Source organism: Lithobates pipiens, unplaced genomic scaffold (assembly GCF_037356315.1).
Source record: "Lithobates pipiens isolate NorthernLeopardFrog02 unplaced genomic scaffold, aLitPip1_a1.2 Scaffold_23, whole genome shotgun sequence".
Taxonomy (NCBI): Eukaryota; Metazoa; Chordata; class Amphibia; order Anura; family Ranidae; genus Lithobates; species Lithobates pipiens.
Window position 1 is genome coordinate 321,704,952 of NW_027507785.1, and position 20,381 is coordinate 321,725,332.

The window sequence follows — 20,381 nt, forward strand, 5'->3', positions numbered from 1 at the left end:
AATGTAAAGGGTAAAGAGTTTGCAACAGTGGCAAAAAGAAAATTGGGACTTTATATGAAGCATAGCTAAGAACAAAAAGGTTTGAAATCATGTGATCATGGGCTCCAAAAAATAAACATTAAATCAGAAAGATAACATGATAATATAATTCAATAAGATCTCAGCAATTTATTGTTACATGATAATGGCATAATTGATAAACAAAGAAAAAAAAAATAATAAAAAATAAACTAAAATAATATAATTATCTTGATACATAGTAATAAAGTAATAATAATTCATGAATAACATGATTCAGTTGATAATAATAAAGTATAAAACCAATCTATGGGTAATAGAGACATTGGTACACGGTAATGTAATTATACTGCTTCATAAACAACAGTCATGTAATCAATAAAAAAATAAAAATAAATAAATAAATAAATAAATAATAATAATAATAAAAAAATAATAATAATAATATATATATCCCGTCCTCCCCCTTTTTCTGTAATGTAAAGGGGACCCTGATGTAAGGGGGGGCTCCAATGGGGACCTTCATGTAAGGGGGAATCTAATAGGGATTGTAATGTAAAGGGGACTCTGATGGGGATTCTGAAGTAAAACCTTCATGTAAGGGGGAATCTAATAGGGATTGTAATTTAAACTGGACACTGATGGGGATTCTGATGTAAGGGGGGGCTCCAATGGAGACCTTGATGTAAGGGGGGAATCTAATAGGGATTGTAATGTAAAGGGGATTCTGATGGGGATTCTGAAGTAAAGGGGACCCTGATGTAAGGGGGGTTCCAATGGGGACCTTCATGTAAGGGGAAATCTAATAGGGATTGTAATGTAAAGGAGACCCTGATGCAAAGGGGACTACAATGGGGACCTTAATGTAAGGGGGGAATCTAATAGGGATTGTAATTTAAAGGGAACACTGATGGGGATTCTGATGTAAAGGGGACCCTTATGTAAGGGGGGATCAAATGGGGACTGTCATGTAAGGGGGGAAACTAATAGGGATTGTAATTTAAAGGGGAAACTGATGGGGATTTGGAAGTAAAGGGGACCCAGATATAAAAGAGAATGAGAGAATCTAATGGGACCCGTGATGTAAGGGGGGGGGGGGGTACTTCAATGGGAAACTTGGGGGTGGGGGGGGGGGTTCTAGTGTAATGGAAATTTGTAAGTTCTGTATATAATTGTATTCTATTTTATATGTATTGCACTCTGCCCTCACTATGCACACGGCACTAATAATGTTTTCCATGTTTTGAGTCCTGATTAGAATTAGCCTGTCTATGTTACGCCCCTTGTTACCATACAAGTACAATTGTAATATTAATGTGATACCTACGTATTCATGTGTATAAAAACCTTCAATTGTGTCAAAATAAAGCAGAACAGTTATTTGGAAAGATGCTGAGCGTATATATTTTGTGTCTGTTCCCTACTGCAGTAGTTATTATTAACTAATCAAAATGAGGATGGGAGTTGCCTATCTACAAATTGTCCAGGTCACTAACAAAAAAAAAAAAAAAAATGCAGATTTTTAACATTTGTGCGAAAATTTTAAAAATTGCTCTGGAAGAAAAGCGGTTTAAATATTGCTTATTGTAAATAAAACTGGAAGAAAGTTTCTCTGTTTGGTCAGCGATTGTAAAAAAAAATGATAAAAGAAAGAAAAAAATTGCAACTTTATTTTCATTTGTTCACAATTGTCTTGTCATTACAGGTGATGTCCCTTTTTGAATACTCACCACAAGCTGTTTTTTGCAAAGAATAAGGTAGGGTATTTATTTATGTATTTATTTTCCTTTTCATTAAACACAATTGATGAAGAATATTCCTTTTATTATGAGATGCCTTTCAGCAGAATGTTTTATGTCCGGCTTATGGATGGGTTTTGTCATTACCTCCAATATAACACAAGATCTCCGTGTTGTAGCAAGATAATTACAACGTAGGACTCACTTTTTGATTTTTTTGGGCTCATGCAAATTTTTGCAAATCTTGTTTTGGCAGCTTTGATTTCAAGTGGTTGTAAACCCTTCCATATACACAGAGATGAAACAAATCCTCCTACATAAGTTGTACCTGTTTATCTGCAACCCCCTCTTCTCTACAGCCTCTTAAAGCAAACATTTTACGCAGTCTTTCCGAGCTCTTCCAGACAGGGGGTGACATCAGACACTGCACAGCATAGAGCAGGGAGGTGAGTGTAATCTGAGACCTGAGTGGAGGGATATAGGACACACACCTGGTGGGGTCCCTGATGTAGGGGGACTCTGATGGGGACCCTGATGTAGGGGGACTCTGATGGGGACCCTGATGTAGGGGGACTCTGGTGGGGACCCTGATGTATGGGGACTCTGATGGGGACCCTGATGTAGGGAGAGTCTGATGGGGACCCTGATGTAGGGGGACTCTGATGGGGACCCTGATGTATGGGGACTCTGATGGGGACCCAGATGTAAGGGAACTCTGATGGGGACCCAGATGTAAGGGAACTCTGATGTGGACCCTGATGAAGGGGGACTCTGATGGGGACCTTGATGTAAGGGGTGATTCAGATGTAAGGGGAAATTCAAGTGGGGACTCTGATGTAAGGGGGACTGAAATGGGGATCGTGATGTGAGAGGAGACTTTAATGGGGACCCTAATGTAAGAGGGCTCCAATGGGGACCTTAACATAAAGAGGGACTCTAATGGGTACCCTTATGTAAGATGGAACTGTAATGGGGACCTTGGCATAAGGGGGAATGCCAGTGGGGGCTTTAAGGGGGAATCTAATAGGGATTCTAATTTAAGAGGGACTCTGATGGGGACCCTGATGTAGAGGGACTCTGATGGAGACCCTGGTAGAAAAAGTGATTAGGATGTAAGGGGGATACTCAGATGGAGACCCTGACGTAAGGGGGGACTCTAATGCGGACCCTGATGTAAGGGGAGGCTCCAATGAGGACCTTGATGTAAAGGGGAGAATTTAATAGGAATTGTAATTTAAAGGGTAGTCTGGTGGGGATCCTAAAGTAAAGGGGACCTTGATGTACAAGAGAATCTAATGGGGACCTTGGCATAAGGGGGGGCTCCAATGAGGACCTTGATGTAAGGGAGGAATATAATACGGATTCTAATTTAATGGGAACTCTGATGTAAGACGTGATTCAGATGTAAGAAGAAACTTAGATGGGGATCCTGATCTTGATATAAGGGGGGAATTTAATAGGGATTGATATTTAAAGGGGACTCTGATAGGGATTCTGAAGTAAAGAGGATCCAGGTTTAAAAGAGAATCTAATAAAGACCCTGATGTAAGGGGGGGGGGGGGCTCCAATGGGGGCCTTGATGTAAAGGGGTGGGGCGGGGGGAATTCTAATAGGGATTGCAATTTAAAGGGGACTCTGATGGGGATTCTGAAGTAAAACCTTCATGTAAGGGGGAATCTAATAGGGATTGTAATTTAAAAGGGACACTAATGGGTATTCTGATGTAAGGGGGGCTCCAATGGAGACCTTGATGTAAGGGGGGAATCTAATAGGGATTGTAATGTAAAGGGGACTCTGATGGGGATTCTGAAGTAAAGGGGACCCTGATGTAAGGGGGGTTCCAATGGGGACCTTCATGTAAGGGGAAATCTAATAGGGATTGTAATGTAAAAGAGACCCTGATGCAAAGGGGACTACAATGGGGACCTTGATGTAAGGGGGGAATCTAATAGGGATTGTAATGTAAAGGGGACCCTGATGTAAGGGGGGCTCCAATGGGGACCTTCATGTAAGGGGGAATCTAATAGGGATTGTAATGTAAAGGGGACCCTGATGTAAGGGGGGGGGCTTCAATGGGGACCTTCATGTAAGGGGGAGTCTAATAGGGATTGTAATGCAAAGGGGACCCTGATGTAAGGGGGGGCTCCAATGGGGACCTTCATGTAAGGGGAAATCTAATAGGGATTGTAATGTAAAAGAGACCCTGATGCAAAGGGACTACAATGGGGACCTTCATGTAAGGGGGAAATCTAATAGGGATTGTAATTTAAAGGGAACACTGATGGGGATTCTGATGTAAAGGGGACCCTTATGTAAGGGGGGATCAAATAGGGACCATCATGTAAGAGGGGAAACTAATAGGGATTGTAATTTAAAGGGGAAACTGATGGGGATTTGGAAGTAAAGGGGACCCTTATGTAAGGGGGGGGGGGGGGGGCTACAATGGGGACCTTCATGTAATGGGGGAATCTAATAGGGATTGTCATTTTAAAGGGGACTCTAATAGGGATTTGGAAATAAAGGGGTCCCTGATGTAAAAGAGAATATAATAGGGATTCTGATGTAAGGGGGGCTCCAACGGGGACCTTGATGTAAGGGGAGAATCTATAGGAATTGTAATTTAAATGAGTCCTTGATGTAAGTTTGGCTCTGATGGGGATGTCATACATCGTGGCCCTTCTTCTGAACTGTTCGGAGACCCCTGGCATAGACTATCAAACGTGACTTATACAGATAGCAGAGGAATGGGGGAGCAGACAGAAATCACCCTCGGTGGTTTGGATTCAGGCCCATACACCCTATAGAAGGATGTGCTTTGTTCATTTTTACATTTCAGAGCTTTACAACCACTTTCTGTTTTTTTTTATTTTTATTTTTTACACTTTTTTCCTGGCGAAAGTTTTGGAACAGCCTAACGCGTTCCGCCAAAATAGCGGCAATAACTGTCACGGCCTCTGCGAAGTTGAAAGTTTTCTTACTTTTATAGCCATGCAAATGGCGATAAAACATTAGGCATTGTCTGTCAAGCACAGCGGCTCGGCGACAGAATAGAAATGGATTTGCTGACAGCGATTGTTCGCAGCTGTTTAAACGGATGTAATCTTCCCAAAACAGCACATTGTTTATGAGGCCCATGGGTTCAATCTTCCGCCTGACTGGAGAGGGTGCTATTAACCGACATATTTGCGTTTAAGGACCTACGCGAGATTTACATAAGTCTTCCAATGCAATGAGCCATGCTGAAGTCGTCTCATATTAAGGCTAATCATTTTCTTGTTTTTATTTTTATTTATTTATTAATTATTTTTTTTTTCTTTGTGCGTAATTGCCATAAGATCACGAACGAACGTGAAATGCCAGGTATAATTGGCGATAAGGCCTGCGCCAGCCTGCCAAAATAAGCGTAAATCATTTGAACGGCTGGAAGCGGAGACGGGGAAACGACCGGCCTGATATTTTGAGAGGGTGTTGAGCGATCGCTGATTGTAGGAGGAGAAGTCGGGGATTGCGCTGGGAGACGTTTTATGGATACATTTCAGATCGAGCGTTTTATTGTTTCTGCTGAACGATGGAACTCATCGCCGCTCACTAAAACTGATTTGTGTTTTTATCTGCAATAAAAATTAAGCTGATCTACAGGTGGATATAAAAATGAATGTATTGCAGTCGGGGGATGTTGTTTTTTTTTTTTCAGAGAATAGGCCCAGGTACTAACCCCATCCCCCCCCCCCCCCCCCCCCCAGAGTTGCTGACGTCTCTGCCCCCCAACCTCCCAGTACCACCCCCTGTAATGAACACAGAACCAAGGATCATTTTATGGTGCTAAGTCATTTATATGGAGTTTGTTAATGATAACAAGAAAGGCAATACAATAAATCCCCTGCCCCCCCCCCCTCAGCAACCATAGATCCTCCACAGCAACAATAGATCCTCCCCAGCAGTGGCGTCGCTAGGGGGTGGCTTTTGGGGCTATAGCCCCGAATCTGGGGCCCATACCCAGAGTCTCTGCAGGGGTGCAGAGGGATGGGGGCTCTCTGGGGACCCTGATTTTAAGGGGGAGGCTCTCCGAGGACCTTCATTTAAGAGGGTGGCTCTCTGGGGACCCTGATGTAAGGGGGAGGCTCTCTGAGGACCCTGATGCAAGGGGGAGGCTCTCTGGGGACCCTGATTTAAGTGGGAGGCTCTCTGGGGACCCTGATGTAAGGAGGAGGCTCTCTGGGGACCCTGATGTAAGGGGCAGTCTTTCTGGGGACCCTGATGTAAAGGGGAGGCTATCTGGGGACCCTGATGTAAGGGGGAGGCTCTCTGGGGACCCTGATTTAAGTGGGAGGCTCTCTGGGGACCCTGGTGTCAGGAGGAGGCTCTCTGGGGACCCTGATGTAAGGAGGAGGCTCTCTGGGGACCCTGATGTAAGGGGAGGCTCTCTGGGGACCCTGATGTAAGGAGGAGGCTCTCTGGGGACCCTGATGTAAGGAGGAGACTCTCTGGGGACACTGATGTAAGGGGGAGGCTCTTTGGGGACCCTGATGTAAGGGGGGGCTCTCTGGGGACCCTGATGTAAGGGGGGGCTCTCTGGGGACCCTGATGTAAGGGGGGCTCTCTGGGGACCCTGATGTAAGGTGGGCTCTCTGGGGACCCTGATGTAAGGGGAGGTCTCTGGGGACCCTGATGTATGTGGGAGGGCTCTCTGGGGATACACACACACACACATATATTACTGTATATACATGTGTATGCCCGCCCAAGCGTGTGTATTGACCACCCCAGCAACAATAGAACCTTCTGGCAACAATAGACCCCCCAGCAACAATTTACCTGCACAGCAACAATAGAGCAACTGCAACGATCAATAAAATTCCTATCAGTTCATCTTTTATTCCTTTGCTACCACGTACTTCATGTAAAGTCCCAATGTCCCCCCTCCCCCCTTGCTCCCCTTCTTTGTAAACTCCCATGTATGATATTTACCTACAGGTAAGCCTATAATAATTGCCGTTCAAATAAACTTTAAAAAGTTTCCTGCACTACTTTGGCTTGACTTTAATGCAACTTGAGTACCATAGACCAGTGGTGGTGCGTCCATAAGGAAGCACGGGCGCCGCCCCCCTCTCTCCTGCATCCCCCCTCTCGCACCAATAGATAGATTCATGCATTGTACTGCCATCCCCTATTCAGGGCTCGGCCCCTTTGCGGGCACAGGGCGCTTGAATTACAGTGGCGGGGGGTGTTTTTGAAGCACCTGATTAGAGACATAGGCTTTAATAGGCGTCAAAAAAGGTGACCTGCGAGCGCCATGCTGGGCGCTCGCAGGTCACTCAGCTGTGTTAAAAAAGCGAATGAATATTCACTTTCCTAACACTAAACCACCTCTCCACCAATCAGGTGCTCGGATCCGTTACCTGTCACCTGATTGGCTGAAACGACAGGCGCTGTGATTGGACACCAGGCCAGGAGTCCAATCATAGTAGAGGACAGGTGGAGAGGACGGGAGAAGACATAGAGGAGCTGTCCCACCAAGACACGTAAGTGCAGATGGAAGGCTGGTGGGGGGGTACACTGGCAGCATTTGATATGGCACAGTGGCTGCGTTTGATGGGCACAGTGGGAGCAATTGATGAGCACAGTGTCGGCAATTGATGGGTACAGTGGCTGCGTTTGATGGCACAGTGGCGGCAATTGATGGGCACAGTGACTGCATTTTATGGGGCACAGTGGCTGCATTTGATGGCACAGTGGCGGCAATTTATGGGCACAGTGGTTGCGTTTGATGGGACAGTGGCTGTGTTTGATGGGACAGTGGCGGCAATTGATGGGCACAGTGGCTGCATTTTATGGGGCACAGTGACTGCATTTTATCAGGCACAGTGGCTGCATTTGATGGCACAGTGGCGGCAATTGATAGGCACAGTGGCTGCATCTTATGAGGCACAGTGGCTGCATCTTATGGGGCACAGTGATTGCATTTTATGGGGCACAGTGGCTGCGTTTGATGGCACAGTGGCGGCAATTGATGGGCACAGTGGCTGTGTTTGATTGCACAGTGGCTGCGTTTGATGGCACAGTGGCGGCAATTGATGGGCACAGTGGCTGCGTTTGATGGTACAGTGGCGGCAATTGATGGGCACAGTGGCTACTTTTGATGGCACCATGGCTGCGTTTGATGGCACAGTGGCGGCAATTGATGGGCACAGTGGCTACGTTTGATGGCACAGTGGCTGTGTTTGATGGCACAGTGTCGGCAATTGATGGGCACAATGGCTTTGTTTCATTGCACAGTGGCTGCATTTGATGGCACATGGGCTGCGTTTGATGGCACAGTGTCAGCAATTGATGGGCACAATGGCTTTGTTTCATTGCACAGTGGCTGTTTTTTGATGGCATGGTGGCTGCATTTGATGGCACAGTGGCTGCGTTTGATGGCACAGTGTCGGCAATTGATGGGCACAATGGCTTTGTTTCATTGCACAGTGGCTGTGTTTGATGGCACAGTGGCTGCATTTGATGGCACAGGGGCATCATTTGATGGCACAGTGGCTGCGTTTGATGGCACAGGGGCTGCGATTGATGGTACGGTGAGGCTGCAATTGATGGTGTTTTTTCGGAATTTTTGTTTGTTTGCACCCCCACATAAAAATTTGAGCACCATCTGCCACTGCCATAGACTGCAATGTAAGCCCTCAAAAGTTGCATGAAGGTCACACCAGAATGTAACGCAAGTTGCCCCCCCCATGCAAAGTTGCATCAAAGCTGCACTCCAAAGTGTCTGGACTCTGGGGAGCCTTAGGGAGCCCTGGATCATTGTAAAAACACAACGTTCTTCTAATCCTTCCCCAGACTGTCTGAAACAAAAAGAAAAAGTTTTTGCCTTGACATATACTATCAAAAAAAAAAAAAAGAAAAAAGGTCAGTTTAAAAATCCATAAGACAATAAAAACAACGCGGCGGCGATACATTACAGTAACTAGGCAACAGCCAAAGCGATGTAACTTTCACCTGTGATTGCTCAAAGCAGAAAACGGAATTACAAAGTATCCACTAAATTTAAGACAATTATTCCAGAGATGCAATATAAATGCCCATATTTGTCTCCAAGGCCGGGTTAATGTGTCACAAGTCTATAAAAATGGGGAATTATCATTGTGATATGATCTGTGCAAATTGTCATCTCTAGCAGTAAAGAATCGAGTTAGATAAAATGAAGCCTTTGCTGTTTAATCAGTCATCGTGAAGCGTTTACTTAATGGCGCAACTGCAGCCGAGGATTCAAGGATTCAAGGTAGAATGGACATAAAATAACTGGCGAGGGCACGAAAAATGTATCGTCTATCGGAGATGTCATTAATGCAGCAAATTGTCACGCTCTCCATTGCCACGGACTCCGTCTCTGAGATGAAATGGATCAAGGCTAATCATGTTAATACACACGGCGCAGAGACTGGTATCAAACACAAGCAGCTGGCACTATATAATGGGTTAGCTTTAGTTTCAGAATCCTAATATTTCTCTAATGCTGGAATATTAAATTGGAACTAAAGTTACAAATATGACCCTATATACAAATATCACTCTATACCTTATATACAAATATAACCCTATATACAAATATTACCCTATATACAAATATAACCCTATATACAAATATTACTCTATACCCTATATAAAAATATAACATTACACCCTATCTACAAATATAACCCTATCTACAAATATAACCCTATATACAAATATTACTCTATACCCTATATACAAATATAACCCTATACCCTATATACAAATATAACCCTATATACAAATATTACTCTATACCCTATATACAAATATAACCCTATACCCGATATACAAATATAACCCTATATATCAATATAACCGCTATATAATATTACCCTATATACAAATATAACCCTATATACAAATATTAGCCTATACTTGATATACAGTAACCCTATATCCAATATACAAATATAACCTATACACTATATACAAATATAACACTATATACAAATATTACCCTATATACAGATATAACCATTTATACAAATAGAATATATACCCTTTATACAAATATAACTATATACCCCAAATACAAATATTACCCCATATACAAGTATAATCCTGTATGCAAATATAACCCTATATACAAATATTACTCTATACCCTATATATATATATATATATATATATATATATATATATATATATATATATATATATAAAATATTACCTATACCCTATATAAAAATATAACCCTACACCCTATATACAAATATAACCATATACCCTATATATAAATATAACCCCATATACAAATATTACCCTATATAAAATTATAACCCTATATACAACTATTAACCTATACCCTATATACAAATATAACCCTATATACAAATATTTCCCTATACCAGATATATAGTAACCCTATACCCAATTTACAAATATAACCTATACACTATATACAAATATAAGCCTATATACAAATCTTACCCTATATAAAGATATAACCATATATACAAATATAACCTATACCCCAAATACAAATATTACCCTATATACAAGTATAATCCTGTATACAAATATAACCTATACCCTATATACAAATATAACTGTATACCCCAAATACAAATATTACCATATATACAAATATAACCCTGCACCCTGTGTATAAAGATAACTCTATATACAAATATACCCTATACCCTATATACAGATATAACTCTATGCAAAAATATACCCTATAAACAAATATAGCACTACACTCCATATACAAATGTAACCCTATATACAAATAATACCCTATATACAATATGGCAGATTTTAGATGTAGACGCCATGGTTTGTCACTAGACACAGGACAGGACGGAGGTTGAAGTCTGTTGGAAATTTGTAATCAGCTTTCATCCTAGGAATATGCACCAAGCTTATTTTGTATATAGGTCATTATTATCTACTGTTGGCCTTTCACATGGCCAGCTTTTCATGGTGATATTGAAAACTAGTGTCATTGTTGAAAATTAATGCAGCCTATCCATTCACTAGAGACCGGTGACATCACTGAGAATGCAGCCTATCCATTCACTAGAGACCGGTGACATCACTGATAATGCAGCCTATCCATTCACTAGAGAACTGTGACATCACTGATAATGCAACCTATCCATTCACTATAGAATCGTGACATCACTGAGAATGTAGCCTATCCATTCACTAGAGACCGGTGACATCACTGAGAATGCAGCCCACCCATTCACTAGGGACCGGTGACATCACTGATAATGCAGCATATCCATTCACTAGAGACCGGTGACATCACTGAGAATGCAGCCTATACATTTACTGGAGACCGGTGACATCACTGAGAATGCAGCCTATCCATTCACTGGAGACCGGTGACATCACTGAGAATGCAGCCTATCCATTCACTAGAGACCGGTGACATCACTGAGAATGCAGCCTATCCATTCACTAGAGACCGGTGACATCACTGATAATGCAGCCTATCCATTCACTAGAGAACTGTGACATCACTGATAATGCAACCTATCCATTCACTATAGAATCGTGACATCACTGAGAATGCAGCCTATCCATTCACTGGAGACCGGTGACATCACTGAGAATGCAGCCTATCCATTCACTAGAGACCGGTGACATCACTGAGAATGCAGCCCACCCATTCACTAGGGACCGGTGACATCACTGATAATGCAGCATATCCATTCACTAGAGACCGGTGACATCACTGAGAATGCAGCCTATGCATTTACTGGAGACCGGTGACATCACTGAGAATGCAGCCTATCCATTCACTGGAGACCGGTGACATCACTGAGAATGCAGCCTATCCATTCACTAGAGACCGGTGACATCACTGAGAATGCAGCCTATCCATTCACTAGAGACCGGTGACATCACTGATAATGCAGCCTATCCATTCACTAGAGAACTGTGACATCACTGATAATGCAACCTATCCATTCACTATAGAATCGTGACATCACTGAGAATGTAGCCTATCCATTCACTAGAGACCGGTGACATCACTGAGAATGCAGCCTATCCATTCACTAGAGACCGGTGACATCACTGAGAATGCAGCCTATCCATTCACTAGAGACCGGTGACATCACTGATAATGCAGCCTATCCATTCACTAGAGAACTGTGACATCACTGATAATGCAACCTATCCATTCACTATAGAATCGTGACATCACTGAGAATGTAGCCTATCCATTCACTAGAGACATCACATAATTAAATCCCAGACTCTTTAGGAATGCATCTTTATTTTTAGTATATATATTATTATTTTTCTTTTTTTTTCTGTAGGCTTTTTGTGATTCTTCCTTTGCCAACCTCTCCCAGTTTGAGCTCCAATTCATTTAGACGTTAGAATAATTCCATTAGCTCTAATAACCTATGAAAAGCTTTTTGTTTTAAAGCGCATACCAAGCATAAAGTACATTTGTTAGCGGCAAATCTCTCTGGCAGGATCGCTTAATAAAATCTCCCCATCCAGGCTGGTATTTCGGAGTAATATATCTTCCAGTAACGCACTTAGTAATACATTCTTGCTGCATAGCCGAGACGTTTTAACAAGGTTAAGTGGAATGCTTTCTGTACGGGATTTCATGAAATGTAATTATACAGCATTTGCTGCGGTATAATAGTATCTTTGACACATTCCGCATGTTATATGGACACAGAGAACTCTGCTTTCTAAAGTGAGAAGTTTTTTCCAAAATCGGAAGAGATGGGAAATTGTAAAACTGAATAAAAAATGAATGAAAAATGCAAACTGAAATGAGAAATACATATACTTCTTATTCCGCAAAAGATATGGACATCTTCTCTTCTTTTATTCAGTGAAATTGCCCCATTTATGATGAGGAATGTAAAAACAGCGAGTCCACGACTCTGCGCGGTGAATTAAAGTGTATATATAGCCAAGATTTTAAGAAGAAAAAAAAAAATTTGATACTCAACATAGTGCAAAAAGTCCATGTTCTGGGACAGAGTGAGATTGTAAGTCCCTGGTGCCCAACTGGCAGCCCAGGGGCCACATGCGGCCCTTTGGCACTTTTTGTGTGAGCCTCGGGGCTCCTGCAGATACTGTTCTGTGTTTTTTTTTTAATTGGCATTTTATGGTGATTTTTAGGAGTCTCATGTAATGTGTGTCCAGTCTATGGCTGTCTCCCCGAAGAAGGTCCCCAGTCTCCAACAACTCCTATAGCATGTTCACAGTCTCTGACCGTCTCCTGCAGCATGTCCACAGTCTTTCAATATCTCTGGCACCATGTCTGCAATCTCTGATCATCACCTGTATCATGTCTGTAGTCTCAGACCAACTCCTATAGTATATCCACAGTCTCTGACCATCTCTTGTACCATGTCTGCAGTCTCTGACCATACCTTGCACCATCTTGTGTATTATATCTACAGTCTCTGACCATTTATTTTACCATGTCTGTAGTCTCTGACCATCTCTTGTATCATAGCCACAGTCTGACTATCCCTTGTATCAAATCTACAGTCTCTGACCATCTCTTGTATCATGTCCACAATCTCTGACCATCTCCTGTATTATGTCTGCAGTTTCTTACCATCTCTTGTATCGTATCACAGTCCCTGACCATCTCTTGTATCATGTCCACAACCCCTGACCATCTCTTGTATCATGTCTACAGTCTCAAACCATCCCCTGTATTATGTCCAAAGTCTCTGACCATCTCCTGTAGTATGTCTGCAGTCTCTGACCATCTCTTGTAGTATGTCTTCAGTCTCTGATCTTCTCTTGTATTATGTCTGCAGTCTCTGACCATCTCTTGTAGTATGTCTTCAGTCTCTGATCTTCTCTTGTATTATGTCTGCAGTCCCTGATCTTCTCTTCTATCATGTCCACAGTCTCTGACCATCTCTTGTATCATGTCCACAACCCCTGACCATCTCCCGTATCATGTCTGCAGTCTCTGACCATCTCTTGTACCATGTCCACAACCCCTGACCATCTCCTGTATCATGTCTGTAATCTCAGACTAACTCCTGTTTCATGTCTGCAGTCTCTGACCATCTCTTGTATCATGTCACAGTCTCTGACCATCTCTTGTACCATGTCCACAACCCCTGACCATCTCCTGTATCATGTCTGTAGTCTCAGACTAACTCCTGTTTCATATCTGCAGTCCCTGACCATCTCCTATATTATATCCACAGTCTCTGACCATCTCTTGTATTATATCCATAGTCTGACTATCCCTTGTATCAAGTCGACAGTCTCTCACCATCTCTTGTATCATGTCCACAATCTCTGACCATCTCTTGTATCATGTCCACAATCTCTGACAATCTCTTGTATCATGTCCACAATCTCTGACCATCCCCTGTATCATGTCCACAGTCTCTGACCATCTCTGGTATTCATGTCTGCAGTCTCTGACCATCTCTGGTATCATATCTGCAGTCTCTTACCATCTCTTGTATATCATGTCCACAAACTCTGATTATCTCTTATATAATACCCATAATCTTTATTTACATCCTCTTGTGGCTGCTGTCTCTGATAATGAATACTCAATGAATTTTATATGCAACCCTTTGGTTTGGTATCAAGGGTTGCATTTGAGGCCCTCCCATATCCATAAAGTTGTTGTAAGCCACAGACTTGCCATTTTTGCTGCACTATGGCGGGACCTTATAAGGGTCTGCAAAGATGGAGGTTTTTTTCTTTTTTTGGAGTCCCATTTCTGACGCAGCCGGGAGGGTCCAACATTGGTTTCATTATTACAGGCAGAGATATACAGTCGATCTCACCAGTTTACCTTTGGGACTGTCCTCATAGAGGGGCATTATCATATATGGGCTTAATAAAGTAATGCAGGCCATACACGGTCGAATTTCGAACAAATTTTCTTTTCAAAATCAGAAAATCCGTTTTTTTTGTGATCCGATGATGCCACCATTGATTTTCGAAATTCGGCCGACCAAGCCTTCAATTTCACCTCATGTTGCTACAGAAAAGAATTTTCTTGGCCGGGAATCTTCTTTTCTCTCCGTAAATTTTCTTTTATCTCCGTACATTTTCTTTTCTTATTACATTTCTCGCACGATTCTCCCATCATTGATTAGAAAATCGTTCGTTTTTCAAAAAATTTCCAACATGTCCGATTCCTCAAATTTTATTTCCACACGAAAATCGGCTGTTGCTGCAGCCCACTAATGGTGCGAAATTCATACGAAAATTCTTAGATATGATTTTCGAAAGAAAATTCTTTCGAAATTCGAACCGTGTATGGCCGGCATTAGATGGTCAGTGCTGTACAGATGGCCCTAAAGTGTTTGTAAATCTTCAGCTTTTTTTTCCATAAAAACAAAAAAAAACAACAACAAAAAACAAAATTCGGATTTTCAAATTTCCGGATTTCGAGTTTTCGGATCTTCGGATCTTCGAATGTTCTGATTTTCAGATTTCGACTTTTCAGATTTCTGAATCTTGCATTTTCAAATTTCAGAATTTTTGGATTTCCGAATCTTCGAATTTTTGGATTTCCGAATTTCGGACTTTTCAAATTTCAGAATTTCTGAATTTTTGAATTTCTGAATTTCACATTTTTGGATTTCTGAATTTTGGAATTTCCGAAGTTTGAAATTTTCAAATTTTCGAATTTCTGAATCTTGCATTTTCAAATTTCGGAATTTTTGGATTTCCGGATTTTCGAATTTCCGAATTTTGGACTTTTCAAATTTCTGAATTTCTGAATTTTTGAATTTCTGAATTTTCAAATTTTTGGAACTTGAAAATTTGGAAATTTAAAAATGAGAGAATTCGAAAATCTGTAAAAAAGAAAGAAAATCTGTAAAAGTCGAAATAATAATTAACTATTAAATTATAGGTATTGGCATTTCCTTTCAAATTTGGCTGTTAGTGAACGTAACGAATACAAATGTATCTGAAGTTCCAAATTATCCGACATAACGAATGCCGCATCTAAACAAATGGAATGTAACAAATTAATAATAAATAATCATAATAAAAAGGTTTTATTGTTATTTATTATTATTAGATCGTTATGTTCCATTAATTTAGATGCGGCATTCGTTATTTCAGATAATCCGTAACTTTGGATAAATTCGTACTTGTTATGTTCACTAACAGCCAAATTTGAAAGGAAATTCCAATAGCTATAATTTAATATCTATTATTAGTTAGTTATTATTTCAGATTTTTGGGTTTTCGAATTTTCAGATTTTCATTCTTTTGAATTTTTCAGATTTTCATTCTTATTTTTGGATTTTTAAATTGATGAAATTTCAAATATTTGAATTTCCGAAATGTCGAATTTCTGAACTTTCGAATTTCCAAAATTCCTAAATTTTGAATATATGAAAATTTGGAAATACGGAAATTAGAAATTTATGAAATTTAGAATTTATAAGATTTCAAATTTTTCCATTTCTGAACATTCCGAATTTCCAAATTTCCAAATTCCAAAATTTTGAATTTTTCAATTTCTGAACATTTCCAAATTTCGAACTTCCGAATTTCAGAAATTCAGAAATTTCGGAATTAACAAATTAGTCAAAATTTGTTAAAAAACCAATTCGGAACTAAACGAATTGCACATGTCTACTCTCTACTATGGTTTGTTGCATTCTGTTGAAATAGGCGTCTTTTTAGTTTTTTTTTTCAATGTCCAAAGGCTCTAAGCTTATTTTGTGATTTGTATTACTTACTGCGTTATTTATTGAAAAGTAGCTCGGAGCAATTCTTGCTTGTACACTACTTGTACAGTAAAACCTTGGTTTGAGAGCATTTTGCAAGAAAAGCTAATTTTTTAAAATAAATGACTTGATATACAAGTGATGTCTTGATATACAAATATCGTCATGTCACAACTGAGTATAAAAGAGAAGAGAGGCGCCTCTAAGTGTAGCAATATGGTTACATTTAAAGAAGGTACAACATTTAGTAACTCACATGGTTGATGATTAGGAGAGGCACAAGTATGTAGGCATCCGGGGTAAAGCTGTCCACATAGACCGCTCTCCGCGGCAAACAAACAAACCCCCCCCCCCCCCCCCTGATCTAGCACACAGCAATGCAGAGCGAGATTGCTCCCACCTATGAGGACGGCCTCCTCCGGATCTCCACATACATCTCCCTCCTTTACCAGCCAATATGGTCGCTTCACCACACAGCCAATCGGGTCGCAGGACCCCCTTCCTGATTGGCCTGGGAAGAGAAGCAGGAAGACAATAGTGAATATTAATTTGCTATTGTCACACAACTGGGTGTGCTCAGGTGCGCCCCGAGCCCACCCTTTTTGAAGCCAATTCAGGCCCTATTGGAATCCATGCGTCCGGCACTATACATGTAGATTAGGGGGCGGATACATGGATTAGGGGGGCCCCTGCACCCCCAAATGGAGCGGCCGCCACTGATCACAAGGCACCCTTTAAAATTATGGACAGTCTCAAGGCACCCCGTCCTAAAATGTAAAAAATTATTCGAATAGCTTTGCACAATGCATCAACATCCACATGTAGGACACCCAACGTTAGAGGTGATTTATTCTTCCAAAGCAAGTCCACTTTTGCACATTAGTACTGACTAGTATTCCAATGTTTCTCTTTTCCCTCAGTCATCTAATGTCATCCCAGTGCTGAGGGGGAGAGGCAGAGGAGGGTCAAACAAGGATGCCGTGGAGGCAACCAGCATCCTCATTACTAACTGATGATGTCATTGGTTGTTAGGATGCCACCGGCTAGAAAGTCGTCATAGTGGTGCATAATGAAAACCTGTGGCTTTGTGCAACTAAAAGGCAGGCTTCATCCATCTGCTGGCTTGTATACAAATTGTTAATCAATTTCTAGGCATTTTGCCAAGGCACTCCTGAAGGAACCTCAAGGCACTCCTGGAGGAACCTCAAGGCACCCCTGGAGGAACCTCAAGGCACCCCTGGAGGAACCTCAAGGCACCCTGGATGAAAAAGGATGCTCTGGGCTATCTGGAGAGACAAGGGATTGAACAAAAGCCCATGGGCGTTGGCACTTACATGAGGGGGGGGGGGAGGGGGGTGTCCCCTATGCCCTGCCTGCCTGGAGGGGGTAGAACTCAACTGGCCTTACAAGAGCGGGAACGGTCTACGTGAGCCTCACCATGGTGGTGATCTTCACTAGTACTTCAAAAAGAAGGCTGGTTAGTGGCGGAGATGAGTTGCAGGTCATTTCAAGGTCTAATATACCATATAAAAATACATTTTTCACCTATTTCTTTAGCTTATCAAGCATGAAGCATCAATCAGCCACCTCTAAATGACAGAAGGCACAAAAGAGTAACAGGCCTGTAAATAATAACGATTGGCATCTACGATGGTTCATATAAAAAGCCACCTTTTACTGCAGAAGACAGAAAATGACAGACGCTTACGCTTTTCAAATAATGACTTTAATGAGAAAAGTTGTTTTGAAAAGCAAAAAAGTTGTACTAAAGAGGAAATCAATTGAGAGCCAACTGAGGGGCAATGTAAGAAATTCTAGGAGGGGCAATTCTAGGCAATCATTTTAGCCAATCACATCACCTGGCTGTGAATACAGGCATGATAATATTAACTTCCCCTCCTGTAAAGATTTTGTATCCATGAGCTTATGATTTGAATCCATTAGATACCTTTTGCTACATTGCCCAGGCCCTGATTGAAGGGGGAATTTTCCCCTGAAAAACTTATGGGTTCACTTTGTGTCTGTTGTACTTGTGATATTAATAAAAAGAGTTTTGGGCTCTTGAGACAATCATCTAGTCCAGTAGCCACCAAACTGTGGCCCTTTGCTGGCCTTTATCTGGCCCTTGGGGCACTGTTTCTCTCACTCATACGAGACACTATTCCTCCCACTGACACCAATGATGAGGCACTATTCCTCCCACTGACACCAATGATGGGGCACTATTCCTCCCACTGACACCAATGATGAGGCACTATTCCTTCCACTGACACCAATGATGAGGCACTATTCCTTCCACTGACACCAATGATGTGGCACTATTCCTCCCACTGACACCAATGATGGGGCACTATTCCTTCCACTGACACCAATGATGGGGCACTATTCCTCCCACTGACACCAATGATGGGGCACTATTCCTCCCACTGACACCAATGATGGGGCACTATTCCTTCCACTGACACCAATGATGAGGCACTATTCCTCCCACTGACACCAATGATGAGGCACTATTCCTTCCACTGACACCAATGATGAGGCACTATTCCTTCCACTGACACCAATGATGGGGCACTATTCCTTCCACTGACACCAACAATAGGGTACTATTCCTTCCACTGACACCAATGATTGGGCATTATTCTTCCCACTGACACAAACAATAGGGTACTATTCCTCCCATTAACACCAACAATAGGGTACTATTCTTCCCACTGACACCAATGAGTGGGCATTATTCCTCCCACTGACACCAACAATAGGGTACTATTGATCTTTTATTGAAAAGAATCAAGCAACCAATTTTATACAAAAGTAAAAAATAAAACCATAGTACAAAACAGAAATCAAAGAAATACACATCCATGTTCAGAATATATACAATATATACATAGTTCACTACTAAAACATTTTTAGAAAACTATTTACATAAAGCAGCAGAGAGGGCCTAAGAGGCACAACCCATCACCTATGTACGCAGCCATTTATCAAAAATGAATCATAAATTAAAAAATCTAGGGTGATAAGAGACAGACAGCCACAGTCAGGGAGGCTTGAAACCCCTCCACGCCTTCAACCAGTGGCGTTGCTATGGCGGTGCGGGGGGTGCGGCCACACCGGGTGACACCCACCAGAGGGGTGACACCGGGGCAGCCACTAAACACTATAACTTGGAGCGGTGCGAGCAGGGCATTCAGCCAGGCGGGGGACGGGGGAGGATGCCTATAACACTCCCAAGCTGTCACTCAGGCCAGGATCTCCAATAGCTCCTGTGGCAGCCGAATTAAGACCCCTTCATGCCGATCCCACAGCTGAAGGAGTTAGACCCGAGGACACAGCAGCCCCGCCCACCCGCCCAGGTCTTCATCTGCAAGCATGAGATAATCAGAGGTATGCTGTAAGTTACTGCACAGCACACTGTCACACATCCCTACCTACCTTTTACCACCCCAAACCTGCCCTGTGCCACCCTAAACTGCCCTGTACTACCACCCCCAACTTGCCCTGTACCAACTTAAACTGCCCTGTACTACCACCCCCAACTTGCCCTGTACCACCCTAACCTGCCATGTACCAGCCCAACCTGCCATGTACCACCCCAACCTGCCCTGTACCACCCCAAACTGCCCTGTACCACCCCCAACTTGCCCTGTACCACCCCCAACTTGCCCTGTACCACCCCAATTTGCCCTAGGCCACCCCAACCTGCCCTGTTCCATCCCAAACTTCCCTGTACCACCCCAACCTGCCCTGTACCACCACAAACCTGCCCTGTACTACCTCATCCTGCCCTGTACCACCCCCAACTTGCCCTTTACCACCCCAACCTGCCCTGTGCCACCCCAAACTGACCTGTACCACCCCAACCTGCCAAGATACCAATCCAACCTACCCCATACCACCCCAATCT

At 42.3% G+C, this 20,381-nt stretch overlaps 1 protein-coding gene across 19 annotated transcripts in view; it reads left to right on the forward strand.

The window, feature by feature from the left end:
- Positions 1-20,381, forward strand: part of DAB1 (DAB adaptor protein 1) — a 1,102,825-nt gene that overhangs the window by 314,999 nt on the left and 767,445 nt on the right. For all 19 annotated transcript variants that reach the window (XM_077450623.1, XM_077450620.1, XM_077450628.1 and 16 more), the window contains one exon: positions 1,724-1,775. The gene's annotated coding sequence lies outside the window, so the exon portion shown is untranslated. The remainder of the gene's footprint in view (positions 1-1,723; positions 1,776-20,381) is intronic.